This window comes from Schistocerca gregaria, chromosome 6 (genome assembly GCF_023897955.1).
Source record: "Schistocerca gregaria isolate iqSchGreg1 chromosome 6, iqSchGreg1.2, whole genome shotgun sequence".
NCBI classification, from domain to species: Eukaryota; Metazoa; Arthropoda; class Insecta; order Orthoptera; family Acrididae; genus Schistocerca; species Schistocerca gregaria.
The window spans coordinates 188,357,158-188,370,293 of record NC_064925.1 but is presented as its reverse complement, the minus strand read 5'-3'; the positions used below and the strand labels follow the sequence as shown (position 1 = coordinate 188,370,293).

Below are 13,136 nucleotides of genomic sequence, written 5' to 3'. Positions count from 1 at the left end.
CGTCCATGCCCTGGTAATGACCTACACTGCTGTGTTTCAAAGTGTGCAAAACGAATGCTGTTTTTAATGGTTTGTGAGGCTACTGTGTCTCTTCTTGCAGTCACTATTGTCTTCTGGCGCCATTGGATGAATAGAACCATGCTTGGTCTCTGTGGAGTTCCTCAGTAATTTACATGGTCACAGGCTGTGTCTTCTTGTGTTGTACTTGATGTGTGAGTTAAAAGTTGCATTGCATATGAGCACTCTGTAATTAAATCGATAGGTATCGTAAGAAAGTACCACTGCAAGAGTAATGCAATTTGTGTTAGCAGTGAAGACAGTTTGGCCAAAATATTCGCTTGTTTTGAGAGTCTTGAAGACCTGCTACCTGCTCCAGTCAGAGTCATTTATCCCACACATTAGAGAAGTGTGTTTCATACGTATGCCTATAAGACACTAAACTCAGGATGTGAGAACATGGCGACAATAGCTGCCAACACGTCTTGCTGCCGCCTAGCGGCAGCTGTGTGAAACTGCTGCTGCTCTGGGTGGATGGTGCGAGAGCAAACGACTCTACGATCTAAGTTTTACACCCAAAACTGCCAAATCTACAGTTGACAGAGCTGCCACTTACTAAGAACGACACCTCGCAGTAATTAGTTCACAAATTAGCACTCGGCAGGCCTTGTGTTCCTCGCCAGAGCTGTGTAAACCTACGTCCAAGCCGAACCATGTTTGACGCGACGCCATAACTATATATACAATTTCAGAGGGCTCCTCGAATGTACTCGCTTCGGCGGTACATATACTAAAATTGGAACGATACAGAGAAGATTAGCATGGCCCCTGCGCAAGGATGACACGCAAAATCGTGAAGCGTTCCACATTTTTTTTTCGCAATCTCACTCTCTCATGCCTCACATCAGCTGCTAATACCATCAGCCAACTACACAAGTTTCGCTTCATATCTGCACCCACTTGTCACAAACTATGCTCTCCATTTACGCAGTTCTCCTCCACTTTCTTTCATTCACAACAGAACATGACAAAACTGGCAATAAACCTATCCCTTACATCACCAATGCACATCTAAAATGTCACTCTAATAACAAGTCAGCAAGCATACCAAAACCACAAGTACATGTCACTAGCACCCCTTCAACAAAAATCACAGCCAGGCTAAGCTTAGCACAGGCAAAAGCCTCTTCTCTTCCTCAGTATCACACTCAGCTGTCACAGCATCTCTTGCTACTGTCTCAATCATGTCATTTCATAACACACACCTACTGCCACACACAACATTTGGAAACCTTACACCAACTTTACACAAGATAGCTGCATGTTCCAAATCTTTCTCACTCACATACTTTCACTTAGACTACTGCTTAAATACACTCTAGCGCTCTAAAATTAGCTTGCATTACCTAATATTTATTTTTCTCTAACGCCTACAAAGCTTCTGGTGCCTGTAAGCCACTATCACATACTGTCTGCACACAGACCCACTATATTTATCTTTATTCATCTTCATGGCTGCAGCTGATGCCATAATTGTTTGAGCAGCATAAACAAACATGTGAAGGAAGGTGTATCTTTCATCATTAAGTGTGCAAGCTACCCCTTTACAGGAAGTTTATTTAACATTATGTTTCAAGTAACTTTCCTAGTGGCCTTGCTATCCAGCTGCAGCCTCATAATACAGACTGCAGGTGACACTTCATCAGGTTCTTAACTGAAGCATATCTGCCTGTGTAATAAGCCACTGCCCTTCACCTAAAAACCAACTATTACTGCAAATCTGTGGTGCATCAGCATGTCATGTACAAATTTCACGTGTGTGACCCACAAAGTATTTTCCCACATGTCTGGCAATCTGCCATTACATACAGTTACCTAAATAAATTCCAAAAGTGTCAGCCAATGAATACCACAACACTGAAGTGTTTAGACAGCAGACCAGTATGCTAATATTAACATATAGCATTTAGATGTGAGACTCTACTATTTTGACAGCACTTTGAATCCCATCAATGTGATACAAGTCGATGGTGTTCACAATTGCAGCTGATGCACCTCTCATCCTGTGTCTAGGAGAAAGATTGGACAAACTCTGCATGCAATATTCCTCATGTTACATACACAGAAGCTCTACCACATAAGCAGATACAGAGCCAGTCAAGACACGAAACACTAGCAAGCTTCAAGATTTCAGGAATAGACAACTACATCACAAACCAGTTTGTGTCACATGACACCAGTAGCTACTCAGTTATTAACTGCTTTCAAATACTAAATCTATCACTCTTTGTTCTGCACTAGCAATTCTTCCTGCAATAACAACATTCACCAATCTGGATTACAGCTGATTGACATTTCACAGGAACATAACTACAGCTACTAACACAATGCTAACATGGTTTCTCTTACCACATGTCCCCTCGATATTTTAGGCTCATTCACACACCTCAATCACAGTGTTTCACTGTTGTCAAGTAGACCTGCCCTGTGTACACCTGGATCAACACAAATATATCACCTGGTATTGTACTGAAAACGGAACTATGTCCATCATTCCTACTACTATCTCACACAAGTCGCAATAACCCGTCCATGCCCTGGTAATGACCTACACTGCTGTGTTTCAAAGTGTGCAAAACGAATGCTGTTTTTAATGGTTTGTGAGGCTACTGTGTCTCTTCTTGCAGTCACTATTGTCTTCTGGCGCCATTGGATGAATAGAACCATGCTTGGTCTCTGTGGAGTTCCTCAGTAATTTACATGGTCACAGGCTGTGTCTTCTTGTGTTGTACTTGATGTGTGAGTTAAAAGTTGCATTGCATATGAGCACTCTGTAATTAAATCGATAGGTATCGTAAGAAAGTACCACTGCAAGAGTAATGCAATTTGTGTTAGCAGTGAAGACAGTTTGGCCAAAATATTCGCTTGTTTTGAGAGTCTTGAAGACCTGCTACCTGCTCCAGTCAGAGTCATTTATCCCACACATTAGAGAAGTGTGTTTCATACGTATGCCTATAAGACACTAAACTCAGGATGTGAGAACATGGCGACAATAGCTGCCAACACGTCTTGCTGCCGCCTAGCGGCAGCTGTGTGAAACTGCTGCTGCTCTGGGTGGATGGTGCGAGAGCAAACGACTCTACGATCTAAGTTTTACACCCAAAACTGCCAAATCTACAGTTGACAGAGCTGCCACTTACTAAGAACGACACCTCGCAGTAATTAGTTCACAAATTAGCACTCGCCAGGCCTTGTGTTCCTCGCCAGAGCTGTGTAAACCTACGTCCAAGCCGAACCATGTTTGACGCGACGCCATAACTATATATACAATTTCAGAGGGCTCCTCGAATGTACTCGCTTCGGCGGTACATATACTAAAATTGGAACGATACAGAGAAGATTAGCATGGCCCCTGCGCAAGGATGACACGCAAAATCGTGAAGCGTTCCACATTTTTTTTCGCAATCTCACTCTCTCATGCCTCACATCAGCTGCTAATACCATCAGCCAACTACACAAGTTTCGCTTCATATCTGCACCCACTTGTCACAAACTATGCTCTCCATTTACGCAGTTCTCCTCCACTTTCTTTCATTCACAACAGAACATGACAAAACTGGCAACAAACCTATCCCTTATATCACCAATGCACATCTAAAATGTCACTCTAATAACAAGTCAGCAAGCATACCAAAACCACAAGTACATGTCACTAGCACCCCTTCAACAAAAATCACAGCCAGGCTAAGCCTAGCACAGGCAAAAGCCTCTTCTCTTCCTCAGTATCACACTCAGCTGTCACAGCATCTCTTGCTACTGTCTCAATCATGTCATTTCATAACACACACCTACTGCCACACACAACATTTGGAAACCTTACACCAACTTTACACAAGATAGCTGCATGTTCCAAATCTTTCTCACTCACATACTTTCACTTAGACTACTGCTTAAATACACTCTAGCGCTCTAAAATTAGCTTGCATTACCTAATATTTATTTTTCTCTAACGCCTACAAAGCTTCTGGTGCCTGTAAGCCACTATCACATACTGTCTGCACACAGACCCACAATATTTATCTTTATTCATCTTCATGGCTGCAGCTGATGCCATAATTGTTTGAGCAGCATAAACAAACATGTGAAGGAAGGTGTATCTTTCATGATTAAGTGTGCAAGCTACCCCTTTACAGGAAGTTTATTTAACATTATGTTTCAAGTAACTTTCCTAGTGGCCTTGCTATCCAGCTGCAGCCTCATAATACAGACTGCAGGTGACACCTCATCAGGTTCTTAACTGAAGCATATCTGCCTGTGTAATAAGCCACTGCCCTTCACCTAAAAACCAACTATTACTGCAAATCTGTGGTGCATCAGCATGTCATGTACAAATTTCACTGGTGTGACCCACAAAGTATTTTCCCACATGTCTGGCAATCTGCCATTACATACAGTTACCTAAATAAATTCCAAAAGTGTCAACCAATGAATACCACAACACTGAAGTGTTTAGACAGCAGACCAGTATGCTAATATTAACATATAGCATTTAGATGTGAGACTCTACTATTTTGACAGCACTTTGAATCCCATCAATGTGATACAAGTCGATGGTGTTCACAATTGCAGCTGATGCACCTCTCATCCTGTGTCTAGGAGAAAGATTGGACAAACTCTGCATGCAATATTCCTCATGTTACATACACAGAAGCTCTACCACATAAGCAGATACAGAGCCAGTCAAGACACGAAACACTAGCAAGCTTCAAGATTTCAGGAATAGACAACTACATCACAAACCAGTTTGTGTCACATGACACCAGTAGCTACTCAGTTATTAACTGCTTTCAAATACTAAATCTATCACTCTTTGTTCTGCACTAGCAATTCTTCCTGCAATAACAACATTCACCAATCTGGATTACAGCTGATTGACATTTCACAGGAACATAACTACAGCTACTAACACAATGCTAACATGGTTTCTCTTACCACATGTCCCCTCGATATTTTAGGCTCATTCACACACCTCAATCACAGTGTTTCACTGTTGTCAAGTAGACCTGCCCTGTGTACACCTGGATCAACACAAATATATCACCTGGTATTGTACTGAAAACGGAACTATGTCCATCATTCCTACTACTATCTCACACAAGTCGCAATAACCCGTCCATGCCCTGGTAATGACCTACACTGCTGTGTTTCAAAGTGTGCAAAACGAATGCTGTTTTTAATGGTTCGTGAGGCTACTGTGTCTCTTCTTGCAGTCACTATTGTCTTCTGGCGCCATTGGATGAATAGAACCATGCTTGGTCTCTGTGGAGTTCCTCAGTAATTTACATGGTCACAGGCTGTGTCTTCTTGTGTTGTACTTGATGTGTGAGTTAAAAGTTGCATTGCATATGAGCACTCTGTAATTAAATCGATAGGTATCGTAAGAAAGTACCACTGCAAGAGTAATGCAATTTGTGTTAGCAGTGAAGACAGTTTGGCCAAAATATTCGCTTGTTTTGAGAGTCTTGAAGACCTGCTACCTGCTCCAGTCAGAGTCATTTATCCCACACATTAGAGAAGTGTGTTTCATACGTATGCCTATAAGACACTAAACTCAGGATGTGAGAACATGGCGACAATAGCTGCCAACACGTCTTGCTGCCGCCTAGCGGCAGCTGTGTGAAACTGCTGCTGCTCTGGGTGGATGGTGCGAGAGCAAACGACTCTACGATCTAAGTTTTACACCCAAAACTGCCAAATCTACAGTTGACAGAGCTGCCACTTACTAAGAACGACACCTCGCAGTAATTAGTTCACAAATTAGCACTCGGCAGGCCTTGTGTTCCTCGCCAGAGCTGTGTAAACCTACGTCCAAGCCGAACCATGTTTGACGCGACGCCATAACTATATATACAATTTCAGAGGGCTCCTCGAATGTACTCGCTTCGGCGGTACATATACTAAAATTGGAACGATACAGAGAAGATTAGCATGGCCCCTGCGCAAGGATGACACGCAAAATCGTGAAGCGTTCCACATTTTTTTTCGCAATCTCACTCTCTCATGCCTCACATCAGCTGCTAATACCATCAGCCAACTACACAAGTTTCGCTTCATATCTGCACCCACTTGTCACAAACTATGCTCTCCATTTACGCAGTTCTCCTCCACTTTCTTTCATTCACAACAGAACATGACAAAACTGGCAATAAACCTATCCCTTACATCACCAATGCACATCTAAAATGTCACTCTAATAACAAGTCAGCAAGCATACCAAAACCACAAGTACATGTCACTAGCACCCCTTCAACACAAATCACAGCCAGGCTAAGCCTAGCACAGGCAAAAGCCTCTTCTCTTCCTCAGTATCACACTCAGCTGTCACAGCATCTCTTGCTACTGTCTCAATCATGTCATTTCATAACACACACCTACTGCCACACACAACATTTGGAAACCTTACACCAACTTTACACAAGATAGCTGCATGTTCCAAATCTTTCTCACTCACATACTTTCACTTAGACTACTGCTTAAATACACTCTAGCGCTCTAAAATTAGCTTGCATTACCTAATATTTATTTTTCTCTAACGCCTACAAAGCTTCTGGTGCCTGTAAGCCACTATCACATACTGTCTGCACACAGACCCACTATATTTATCTTTATTCACCTTCATGGCTGCAGCTGATGCCATAATTGTTTGAGCAGCATAAACAAACATGTGAAGGAAGGTGTATCTTTCATGATTAAGTGTGCAAGCTACCCCTTTACAGGAAGTTTATTTAACATTATGTTTCAAGTAACTTTCCTAGTGGCCTTGCTATCCAGCTGCAGCCTCATAATACAGACTGCAGGTGACACCTCATCAGGTTCTTAACTGAAGCATATCTGCCTGTGTAATAAGCCACTGCCCTTCACCTAAAAACCAACTATTACTGCAAATCTGTGGTGCATCAGCATGTCATGTACAAATTTCACTGGTGTGACCCACAAAGTATTTTCCCACATGTCTGGCAATCTGCCATTACATACAGTTACCTAAATAAATTCCAAAAGTGTCAGCCAATGAATACCACAACACTGAAGTGTTTAGACAGCAGACCAGTATGCTAATATTAACATATAGCATTTAGATGTGAGACTCTACTATTTTGACAGCACTTTGAATCCCATCAATGTGATACAAGTCGATGGTGTTCACAATTGCAGCTGATGCACCTCTCATCCTGTGTCTAGGAGAAAGATTGGACAAACTCTGCATGCAATATTCATCATGTTACATACACAGAAGCTCTACCACATAAGCAGATACAGTGCCAGTCAAGACACAAAACACTAGCAAGCTTCAAGGTTTCAGGAATAGACAACTACATCACAAACCAGTTTGTGTCACATGACACCAGTAGCTACTCAGTTATTAACTGCTTTCAAATACTAAATCTATCACTCTTTGTTCTGCACTAGCAATTCTTCCTGCAATAACAACATTCACCAATCTGGATTACAGCTGATTGACATTTCACAGGAACATAACTACAGCTACTAACACAATGCTAACATGGTTTCTCTTACCACATGTCCCCTCGATATTTTAGGCTCATTCACACACCTCAATCACAGTGTTTTACTGTTGTCAAGTAGACCTGCCCTGTGTACACCTGGATCAACACAAATATATCACCTGGTATTGTACTGAAAACGGAACTATGTCCATCATTCCTACTACTATCTCACACAAGTCGCAATAACCCGTCCATGCCCTGGTAATGACCTACACTGCTGTGTTTCAAAGTGTGCAAAACGAATGCTGTTTTTAATGGTTCGTGAGGCTACTGTGTCTCTTCTTGCAGTCACTATTGTCTTCTGGCGCCATTGGATGAATAGAACCATGCTTGGTCTCTGTGGAGTTCCTCAGTAATTTACATGGTCACAGGCTGTGTCTTCTTGTGTTGTACTTGATGTGTGAGTTAAAAGTTGCATTGCATATGAGCACTCTGTAATTAAATCGATAGGTATCGTAAGAAAGTACCACTGCAAGAGTAATGCAATTTGTGTTAGCAGTGAAGACAGTTTGGCCAAAATATTCGCTTGTTTTGAGAGTCTTGAAGACCTGCTACCTGCTCCAGTCAGAGTCATTTATCCCACACATTAGAGAAGTGTGTTTCATACGTATGCCTATAAGACACTAAACTCAGGATGTGAGAACATGGCGACAATAGCTGCCAACACGTCTTGCTGCCGCCTAGCGGCAGCTGTGTGAAACTGCTGCTGCTCTGGGTGGATGGAGCGAGAGCAAACGACTCTACGATCTAAGTTTTACACCCAAAACTGCCAAATCTACAGTTGACAGAGCTGCCACTTACTAAGAACGACACCTCGCAGTAATTAGTTCACAAATTAGCACTCGGCAGGCCTTGTGTTCCTCGCCAGAGCTGTGTAAACCTACGTCCAAGCCGAACCATGTTTGACGCGACGCCATAACTATATATACAATTTCAGAGGGCTCCTCGAATGTACTCGCTTCGGCGGTACATATACTAAAATTGGAACGATACAGAGAAGATTAGCATGGCCCCTGCGCAAGGATGACACGCAAAATCGTGAAGCGTTCCACATTTTTTTTCGCAATCTCACTCTCTCATGCCTCACATCAGCTGCTAATACCATCAGCCAACTACACAAGTTTCGCTTCATATCTGCACCCACTTGTCACAAACTATGCTCTCCATTTACGCAGTTCTCCTCCACTTTCTTTCATTCACAACAGAACATGACAAAACTGGCAATAAACCTATCCCTTACATCACCAATGCACATCTAAAATGTCACTCTAATAACAAGTCAGCAAGCATACCAAAACCACAAGTACATGTCACTAGCACCCCTTCAACACAAATCACAGCCAGGCTAAGCCTAGCACAGGCAAAAGCCTCTTCTCTTCCTCAGTATCACACTCAGCTGTCACAGCATCTCTTGCTACTGTCTCAATCATGTCATTTCATAACACACACCTACTGCCACACACAACATTTGGAAACCTTACACCAACTTTACACAAGATAGCTGCATGTTCCAAATCTTTCTCACTCACATACTTTCACTTAGACTACTGCTTAAATACACTCTAGCGCTCTAAAATTAGCTTGCATTACCTAATATTTATTTTTCTCTAACGCCTACAAAGCTTCTGGTGCCTGTAAGCCACTATCACATACTGTCTGCACACAGACCCACTATATTTATCTTTATTCACCTTCATGGCTGCAGCTGATGCCATAATTGTTTGAGCAGCATAAACAAACATGTGAAGGAAGGTGTATCTTTCATGATTAAGTGTGCAAGCTACCCCTTTACAGGAAGTTTATTTAACATTATGTTTCAAGTAACTTTCCTAGTGGCCTTGCTATCCAGCTGCAGCCTCATAATACAGACTGCAGGTGACACCTCATCAGGTTCTTAACTGAAGCATATCTGCCTGTGTAATAAGCCACTGCCCTTCACCTAAAAACCAACTATTACTGCAAATCTGTGGTGCATCAGCATGTCATGTACAAATTTCACTGGTGTGACCCACAAAGTATTTTCCCACATGTCTGGCAATCTGCCATTACATACAGTTACCTAAATAAATTCCAAAAGTGTCAGCCAATGAATACCACAACACTGAAGTGTTTAGACAGCAGACCAGTATGCTAATATTAACATATAGCATTTAGATGTGAGACTCTACTATTTTGACAGCACTTTGAATCCCATCAATGTGATACAAGTCGATGGTGTTCACAATTGCAGCTGATGCACCTCTCATCCTGTGTCTAGGAGAAAGATTGGACAAACTCTGCATGCAATATTCATCATGTTACATACACAGAAGCTCTACCACATAAGCAGATACAGTGCCAGTCAAGACACAAAACACTAGCAAGCTTCAAGGTTTCAGGAATAGACAACTACATCACAAACCAGTTTGTGTCACATGACACCAGTAGCTACTCAGTTATTAACTGCTTTCAAATACTAAATCTATCACTCTTTGTTCTGCACTAGCAATTCTTCCTGCAATAACAACATTCACCAATCTGGATTACAGCTGATTGACATTTCACAGGAACATAACTACAGCTACTAACACAATGCTAACATGGTTTCTCTTACCACATGTCCCCTCGATATTTTAGGCTCATTCACACACCTCAATCACAGTGTTTCACTGTTGTCAAGTAGACCTGCCCTGTGTACACCTGGATCAACACAAATATATCACCTGGTATTGTACTGAAAACGGAACTATGTCCATCATTCCTACTACTATCTCACACAAGTCGCAATAACCCGTCCATGCCCTGGTAATGACCTACACTGCTGTGTTTCAAAGTGTGCAAAACGAATGCTGTTTTTAATGGTTCGTGAGGCTACTGTGTCTCTTCTTGCAGTCACTATTGTCTTCTGGCGCCATTGGATGAATAGAACCATGCTTGGTCTCTGTGGAGTTCCTCAGTAATTTACATGGTCACAGGCTGTGTCTTCTTGTGTTGTACTTGATGTGTGAGTTAAAAGTTGCATTGCATATGAGCACTCTGTAATTAAATCGATAGGTATCGTAAGAAAGTACCACTGCAAGAGTAATGCAATTTGTGTTAGCAGTGAAGACAGTTTGGCCAAAATATTCGCTTGTTTTGAGAGTCTTGAAGACCTGCTACCTGCTCCAGTCAGAGTCATTTATCCCACACATTAGAGAAGTGTGTTTCATACGTATGCCTATAAGACACTAAACTCAGGATGTGAGAACATGGCGACAATAGCTGCCAACACGTCTTGCTGCCGCCTAGCGGCAGCTGTGTGAAACTGCTGCTGCTCTGGGTGGATGGTGCGAGAGCAAACGACTCTACGATCTAAGTTTTACACCCAAAACTGCCAAATCTACAGTTGACAGAGCTGCCACTTACTAAGAACGACACCTCGCAGTAATTAGTTCACAAATTAGCACTCGGCAGGCCTTGTGTTCCTCGCCAGAGCTGTGTAAACCTACGTCCAAGCCGAACCATGTTTGACGCGACGCCATAACTATATATACAATTTCAGAGGGCTCCTCGAATGTACTCGCTTCGGCGGTACATATACTAAAATTGGAACGATACAGAGAAGATTAGCATGGCCCCTGCGCAAGGATGACACGCAAAATCGTGAAGCGTTCCACATTTTTTTTCGCAATCTCACTCTCTCATGCCTCACATCAGCTGCTAATACCATCAGCCAACTACACAAGTTTCGCTTCATATCTGCACCCACTTGTCACAAACTATGCTCTCCATTTACGCAGTTCTCCTCCACTTTCTTTCATTCACAACAGAACATGACAAAACTGGCAATAAACCTATCCCTTACATCACCAATGCACATCTAAAATGTCACTCTAATAACAAGTCAGCAAGCATACCAAAACCACAAGTACATGTCACTAGCACCCCTTCAACACAAATCACAGCCAGGCTAAGCCTAGCACAGGCAAAAGCCTCTTCTCTTCCTCAGTATCACACTCAGCTGTCACAGCATCTCTTGCTACTGTCTCAATCATGTCATTTCATAACACACACCTACTGCCACACACAACATTTGGAAACCTTACACCAACTTTACACAAGATAGCTGCATGTTCCAAATCTTTCTCACTCACATACTTTCACTTAGACTACTGCTTAAATACACTCTAGCGCTCTAAAATTAGCTTGCATTACCTAATATTTATTTTTCTCTAACGCCTACAAAGCTTCTGGTGCCTGTAAGCCACTATCACATACTGTCTGCACACAGACCCACTATATTTATCTTTATTCACCTTCATGGCTGCAGCTGATGCCATAATTGTTTGAGCAGCATAAACAAACATGTGAAGGAAGGTGTATCTTTCATCATTAAGTGTGCAAGCTACCCCTTTACAGGAAGTTTATTTAACATTATGTTTCAAGTAACTTTCCTAGTGGCCTTGCTATCCAGCTGCAGCCTCATAATACAGACTGCAGGTGACACCTCATCAGGTTCTTAACTGAAGCATATCTGCCTGTGTAATAAGCCACTGCCCTTCACCTAAAAACCAACTATTACTGCAAATCTGTGGTGCATCAGCATGTCATGTACAAATTTCACTGGTGTGACCCACAAAGTATTTTCCCACATGTCTGGCAATCTGCCATTACATACAGTTACCTAAATAAATTCCAAAAGTGTCAGCCAATGAATACCACAACACTGAAGTGTTTAGACAGCAGACCAGTATGCTAATATTAACATATAGCATTTAGATGTGAGACTCTACTATTTTGACAGCACTTTGAATCCCATCAATGTGATACAAGTCGATGGTGTTCACAATTGCAGCTGATGCACCTCTCATCCTGTGTCTAGGAGAAAGATTGGACAAACTCTGCATGCAATATTCATCATGTTACATACACAGAAGCTCTACCACATAAGCAGATACAGTGCCAGTCAAGACACAAAACACTAGCAAGCTTCAAGGTTTCAGGAATAGACAACTACATCACAAACCAGTTTGTGTCACATGACACCAGTAGCTACTCAGTTATTAACTGCTTTCAAATACTAAATCTATCACTCTTTGTTCTGCACTAGCAATTCTTCCTGCAATAACAACATTCACCAATCTGGATTACAGCTGATTGACATTTCACAGGAACATAACTACAGCTACTAACACAATGCTAACATGGTTTCTCTTACCACATGTCCCCTCGATATTTTAGGCTCATTCACACACCTCAATCACAGTGTTTCACTGTTGTCAAGTAGACCTGCCCTGTGTACACCTGGATCAACACAAATATATCACCTGGTATTGTACTGAAAACGGAACTATGTCCATCATTCCTACTACTATCTCACACAAGTCGCAATAACCCGTCCATGCCCTGGTAATGACCTACACTGCTGTGTTTCAAAGTGTGCAAAACGAATGCTGTTTTTAATGGTTCGTGAGGCTACTGTGTCTCTTCTTGCAGTCACTATTGTCTTCTGGCGCCATTGGATGAATAGAACCATGCTTGGTCTCTGTGGAGTTCCTCAGTAATTTACATGGTCACAGGCTGTGTCTTCTTGTGTTGTACTTGATGTGTGAGTTA

The 13,136-nt window shown here is 42.1% G+C and overlaps 5 non-coding genes across 5 annotated transcripts; all 5 read left to right on the top strand.

The window, feature by feature from the left end:
- The first annotated feature begins 763 nt into the window (after positions 1-763).
- Positions 764-870, top strand: LOC126279488 (U6 spliceosomal RNA). Its single transcript, XR_007550965.1, has one exon. It is a non-coding gene; the product is annotated as a U6 spliceosomal RNA (small nuclear RNA).
- A 2,477-nt stretch (positions 871-3,347) lies between these two features.
- Positions 3,348-3,454, top strand: LOC126279487 (U6 spliceosomal RNA). The gene has a single exon (XR_007550964.1). It is a non-coding gene; the product is annotated as a U6 spliceosomal RNA (small nuclear RNA).
- A 2,476-nt stretch (positions 3,455-5,930) lies between these two features.
- LOC126279486 (U6 spliceosomal RNA) lies at positions 5,931-6,037 on the top strand. Its single transcript, XR_007550963.1, has one exon. It is a non-coding gene; the product is annotated as a U6 spliceosomal RNA (small nuclear RNA).
- Positions 6,038-8,513: 2,476 nt separating this feature from the next.
- Positions 8,514-8,620, top strand: LOC126279484 (U6 spliceosomal RNA). The gene has a single exon (XR_007550962.1). It is a non-coding gene; the product is annotated as a U6 spliceosomal RNA (small nuclear RNA).
- A 2,476-nt stretch (positions 8,621-11,096) lies between these two features.
- On the top strand, positions 11,097-11,203 carry LOC126279483 (U6 spliceosomal RNA). The gene has a single exon (XR_007550961.1). It is a non-coding gene; the product is annotated as a U6 spliceosomal RNA (small nuclear RNA).
- The last annotated feature ends 1,933 nt before the right edge of the window (positions 11,204-13,136 follow it).